Source organism: Dendronephthya gigantea, unplaced genomic scaffold (assembly GCF_004324835.1).
Source record: "Dendronephthya gigantea isolate DGI-Jeju-01 unplaced genomic scaffold, DenGig_1.0 000019F, whole genome shotgun sequence".
NCBI lineage: Eukaryota > Metazoa > Cnidaria > Anthozoa > Malacalcyonacea > Nephtheidae > Dendronephthya > Dendronephthya gigantea.
In genome coordinates this window covers 1383170-1389169 of record NW_021163029.1, presented here as the reverse complement: position 1 = coordinate 1389169, position 6000 = coordinate 1383170, and positions in this window count along the sequence as shown.

Sequence of the window (6000 nt, the reverse complement as noted above, 5' to 3'; positions counted from 1 at the left end):
TTTGCCATCGGAAAATGAAGTAATTATAAAATATCTATTAATAATTAAGATGATCACCTTTGAATAATTTTACCTCATTAAAAAATTATACATTCATTATTATATGCGCATAAAAGGGATGGATTTAGCCATAATAATAATACTACTGCGGTCCTATAATGTAAACTAACCGGCGCTTTGTTTACATTTTGAACTCTTATATTTTTTGAAATACGACAAACAATCTGCTTATCTCATACATCATTTCACTATGGTATAAATAAATATGAACTAGAGTCTGTGTCTAAAAAAATCCGATAAACACGAAAGTTTTTCAGAAGGGCCTTTTTCCATTACGACACAAGGCGAAAATTTTCGATCGCACGAAATTTTTCGTCCGATTTTCTTGTCAAATGTGCGAATTCGATCGTAGCGGATCCCCTTTGCCCCGATAAATTGACCGGTCACCATAGAAAAGAAAATCTAGCGAAAATTCCTGTTCGATCAAACAATTTAGCCTAGTGAAAACAATTTTCGAATTTGCGAACCCCGATGCACAAAGCAGGACTAAACATTATCATTAAATTATAATTCGCAGTACATTTACAATTAATATAAATATTTCACTTGCAAATACCTACCAAGATTATTTGATTCGTAAATTGTAGATCACAAAAATGCACGATTGCAAGCAAGTTTTACAAGTACGCCACCCTCTTTCGCTTTCAATTCAGTTTCAATTATTGATCCCATTTAATTGTCCCAACCTCGTTCCCGGGTTTTCGCGTATGGCATGCGTGTGCGATTGGGTTAGGTAGGATCCATCCTCGTTCCCATGTTCCAGCTAACACCAGCCATGCAATATCCCATTCTAGTCCCTAGACCTCTTATACGTTCCTTAGTACGCAATCTTACAGAAGTTGATCATATTGATCATGTGAGCAGAATCAAATCGCGGAAATTTGGCCCAAGACAAAATTGCAACGTACTGTAGATTATTACCGCGTGACATACGATCTTCAGTGAACGACGGATCCAATGTCCGGTCAAGCCCTGTGTACAATTTTGCTGCAGGTTCACACAATATTATTGGTTGGCATTGAGACAACAGTCTGTAGGAAAAAAGATACGACCTCAGTCTCGTTTGCACGAACTGTTCAGGTATAAGTACCTACCATGATGTTTTTAATCACCTCTTTGAGGGATCCAAGCTCAGACCCACGTCTTCGCTCATAAAATTTGGAACCCCTTGTGGCCTGGTCGCATCGTTGATGGTGTCTAGTTGTAAAAAATGTTATTTCGTAAAAATCATTTCTACTTCACACAAGATATGTTTCTAAATTGCTAACCTTCATTTGGCAGATTTACAGCAGGTGATCCAGGCCACAAACTCAGGGTCCAGCAATCTTTGTGGTATTTTGATGCCCTGGCAAGATGTTTGCAGATATTATTATTATTATTATTATTATTATTATTATTATTAGTTTCATATTTAACCAGGACACCACGTCACCGAAGTGTTTTTCAGTGGGGTCCTGCATCTATATGTTATATAATTTCAAAAGTAAACATGCATTATTTACAGCAACACATATATACAACACAATACAATACAATACTGAACGATACCATCCCATACTATGCCAAACAATACAATACTGTAACATGTTCGCAATACAATATAATACTATATAATGCAATAAAATGAGGAAATTGGATTAGAAAATGGTATAATGGAAAGGAATGAAGAAAGAAAGTCTATAGCCAAATGGTATATTCGATCACCGTCTTTTCAATAGGTTCTTAAAGTTAGGTAATGAAATACTGTTTTTTAGTTCATGTTCCAGGTTATTAAAATCTATTAAAGCTTGATAAATTGGTCGTTGTTTTCCTTTGTTTGTCCTTGCTCGTGGAATGTGTATGGAATCTCTGCGTCGTCTTGTGTCTATGTAAAAGCCTGTAGTGTTCCTATATTTCATTTTATTTAAAGCGCCTGGGAACGAGGCTGGGTCATGGGTGGGTCCGCATTTCAGTGACCAAACTCATAAAAACTGAAAATAAAATATGCAAATGAAACTCTCAAAGGTCATGCAAACTACAGACACAATCAAGTTCCTGAAGGAGGAGTTTCGTTATATGGTTCGACTCAACCAACGCCAGTTTTAACCAAGCGTGCATATGGCTTGAAAATGCGCATCCCGACCTTGGCATGCCAACAGTTGAATACCTGACTCTTACCACTTGTAATGCAGCATACTGTTCATCAATTCTGTGGCGGAGTGAATGAAAAACACGTGGAAGTTCGCTCAACATGCTGCGTATCTTTAAAAAACAGAAAGCAGTGAAATGGCTAATGAGAATTTAACGGTTAGAATTTGAATGCCAAAGCACTCTGTTGGGCCCCACGAATGAGTGTAGTAAAAATACTACGTATATGAATTATTAACATAAGCATTTTTATGCAGGATGATGATCATGAACTCTCGTGCAACACGGTTTCATGAAGGAAAAATCAACAACAACCCAACTGTTAGAAGTGTATCATGAAGAACGACTCGCGACATTCTGGAGCATGTCGCGAGTGGTAAAGAAGTTGATGCTATTTATCTAGATTTATCAAAAGCCTTTGACAAAGTTCCACACAATCTGCTGTTGAGGAAACTCGAGAATTCTGGTATTGGTGGGTCACCTGAAAGCTTGACTACACAATATGATTGGTCGGAGGAATATATCGTGCATATCTACAGTCTAAGTCATTCGGCATATCTTTTTCAACATCGATATCAGAATTGAGCCTCTTCACCAGGGGCGGAAATCCTTGGAAGGGGCATGTCTTTCTCCTATTTTTTGGCATAATAAAACGTTTTGTTAGGAAAAGTACAACTACAACTTTGTGCAGTTTACACTTTTCAAGACAGATTTGCGCCCTTTCTCTTTACATTGCACGTTTTAATAAACAATTGTACAGCTTCAAATGTTTTACTGAATGTTAAATTGATTTTACTGACAAGAAGAAAACCTGATTTTTGTAAGCTTTCCTCAACCGACATGCATTATATGATTAGTACTGAAATAAACATTGTATCGATTATATTCGTTTAAAAACCCCCCCTTCGTTCATGACCGGCCAAAAATCGATCACCATTTGAAATCTTCAATAGAAGGAAGGATTTTGACATTCCATTGATTGACCATCCTCCTTAATATGGTACCGGACATCATCGCTGGTTGAGAGTTGCAATGCCTGGTAAACGTTTGCTGGTTCTTTGTTGTCATTCAACGACATGTAATCCGATGATTCCTGTCCTTTAAATTCTGTTCCACGTACACCCTCATTTCGCTCAATTTCTTCAATAACATCATCTGTAGTCTCGTATACTCTCTCATCATTTATAAGCGTATCTGGTTCTTGACCATACTTAATTGCCCCTTTCCGGACCTACGTTTTAGAATCGAACATACAAAATTATGCCCATAAAATGTTAGCTTTTGATACATTCGATAGTAAAAACTCAATAGTACCTACCGTTTCAAGTCTGTCATCTGGGTTGTTTGTTCAGAGGTTTCATGGCCTTGGTTCGCTTTTCTGTTGTTATTTTGAATCAGACGACGTTGATAAACAACAACACCCAGTAAAATCAGAAAACATAAAGCCAAAATAACCAGCGGTATGACAAGTTCAACCCGTGTTTCATCCTCAGTAGAATTTTGAGATTTTTTCCTCTTCAAGCCATCTACAAAACAAGATCATTCAATTTGCCATGGATCTGCATGTCTTGAATATCATTGATAAAGTCGTGCACTGAACACATTCGAAATGGCTGAGGGTAAATCAGATTCGATTTTTGGCACTTCGCTCGGTGGGGGATAATTTCTGAAGGGTTTAAGGTTCTTAAATTCGAGTGGAAATCATACACTTACAACTAAAATTCAAGCCAGAAGTTGAGAAAAATGTATCCACTGTCAAATTCCTGCCGAAGAACTGATAGCTTGAAATTAAACCGTATCATAATCATTTGATCATGCATATGACTCGAAAGTGATAAGTTTATAAACAATATATATATTAACCAGCGGTTTTTCCCATAGTTTTAAAACTGCTGCTCCAGTCTGTTGAGTAATACGAATCCTATCCAAAAAAGTGTAACACATGATTTATCATAATTTTGAAAACAAGTCATTCAAATAATCTCAATGACAATAATTTTGATTTATATATAGATCAAAATATCATATATATGATCTGATCGAAAAGCTCCAATCTTTAACTCACTTACCTTATTTTCAAAGTATCTGAGAAACACGATATAACTTGAATTGGTTGTCAAAGGTTGGTTGAAGTATTTCTCTGTTTTAAAATTATATTTTTTGCCATCGCCGATCACGAACAATAAAGGAAGATCCTCAGCTTTTAAATAAGCAGCGACATAAGGATCTTGGGAGTTTTTCCGATAAGGCCCGAGTTTGTTTGTTTCGATATTTTTAGTTGATGTTTGCGATAACCATTACTTCTCTAAATATTAAAGAAAATATATATTATAATATTTATAGTATATATTAAAATATCCTGTATTCTTCTTTATCACCAAGCATAAGAAAGCATTGGTCAGCATGAATTTTTGACGATACAATTATCATAACGCATAAAAATAAAGGCAGCATGTTTTCAATGAAGTTAAGTACGTCAGAAACTGATAAAAACGCTTTGCTTAAAATAAAGTTAGACAGTCTTTATACATACCGTATATTCGACGGTAAAAATCTTTATACATACCGTATATTCGACGCTGGTTTGGATATGGTTAACTTAAGATCTAAGTGGGACATCACAACAAAACTCACAGGCTCTATATATAAATACAATAGAAAGGAGCATTTTGCATCGCCGGCAAAAATAGTGAAAACAATATTATAATGTCTGTTCTTCAACAATGATTTTCTTAAATTTCTCGAGAGTTTTCGTCTTCACCTGCATTGGTCATTGCGTTAATTTCAAGGCTCTTGTTTCCATAACCAACTCTGGTACCGCCTGAGACTGTTACAAAGTATTTGGTTAATGGTTGAAGGTTAGGGATTGTGTACAACAGGTTTGACAAACTTTTCATGTTCAACATTTCGGCCGTTTATCTTTTTCTTTCGTAGAATAGCAAATATGGTAACCCGTCAGTTCGCCATTCCAAAACATTTTATCAGGAGCTTTCCAAGAAATTTGCAGTGAATTCTCACTACGAGATTCAATTGTAACATTTCGTGGAGGTCCGCTTGGAACTATGATTGAAAACATTGAGTTAAATGAATCCTTATTTAAATTAAGAAAATGATCTCTTATTTGGTATAAAATGCCACATACCTACCAGCTTCTGTGGTCTTGAAGTGTTGGTAAACTATCGGCTGAGTGTTTATTAAAACACCATGCTGTGTTTTTATCCCAACAACATAATTGGTGTAGGGCTTGAGGTCTCGGAGAATGTATTGATTTGCATAATTTGCGCGCGATATTCTATTGATGTCTGTACCGTTTAGGTAAATGACAAAATGTGTGATGTAATTGGATGTCACAGTTGATGGTAAGGTATAACATATAAAGTTATTCAACCACAGGGCAACATTGCTACAGAAGAGTGTGTATTAACTACATTTTCAAACTGTCGAGTTTGCCCAACTACTGGACGAAGATTCCTGTAATTTACCTATCAGTTATTTATATTTCTCATAGACAGATAAAAAAGTTTACACTCCTGCAATTCAGTTATTCAATACATCCTATATAATTATCTTAATTGTTTACAAATATAGGGGTTTCCAAAATTCGGACACCCCTATATATCTTCATATAGGGGTTATAGTTTCCGAAGTTCGGATACTATATTTTGCTTACAGATTATAGGGGGTTCCGAAATTCGGACACCCAATGTCGTATCTCGCAAAACGTTGACTCGATCGGGTTTTTTCTGAAAAAGATGTCTAATCTTGTCCGCCGAAAAAAACAATTTAAAAAAAAATTCTAAATCCTCAGTTTTG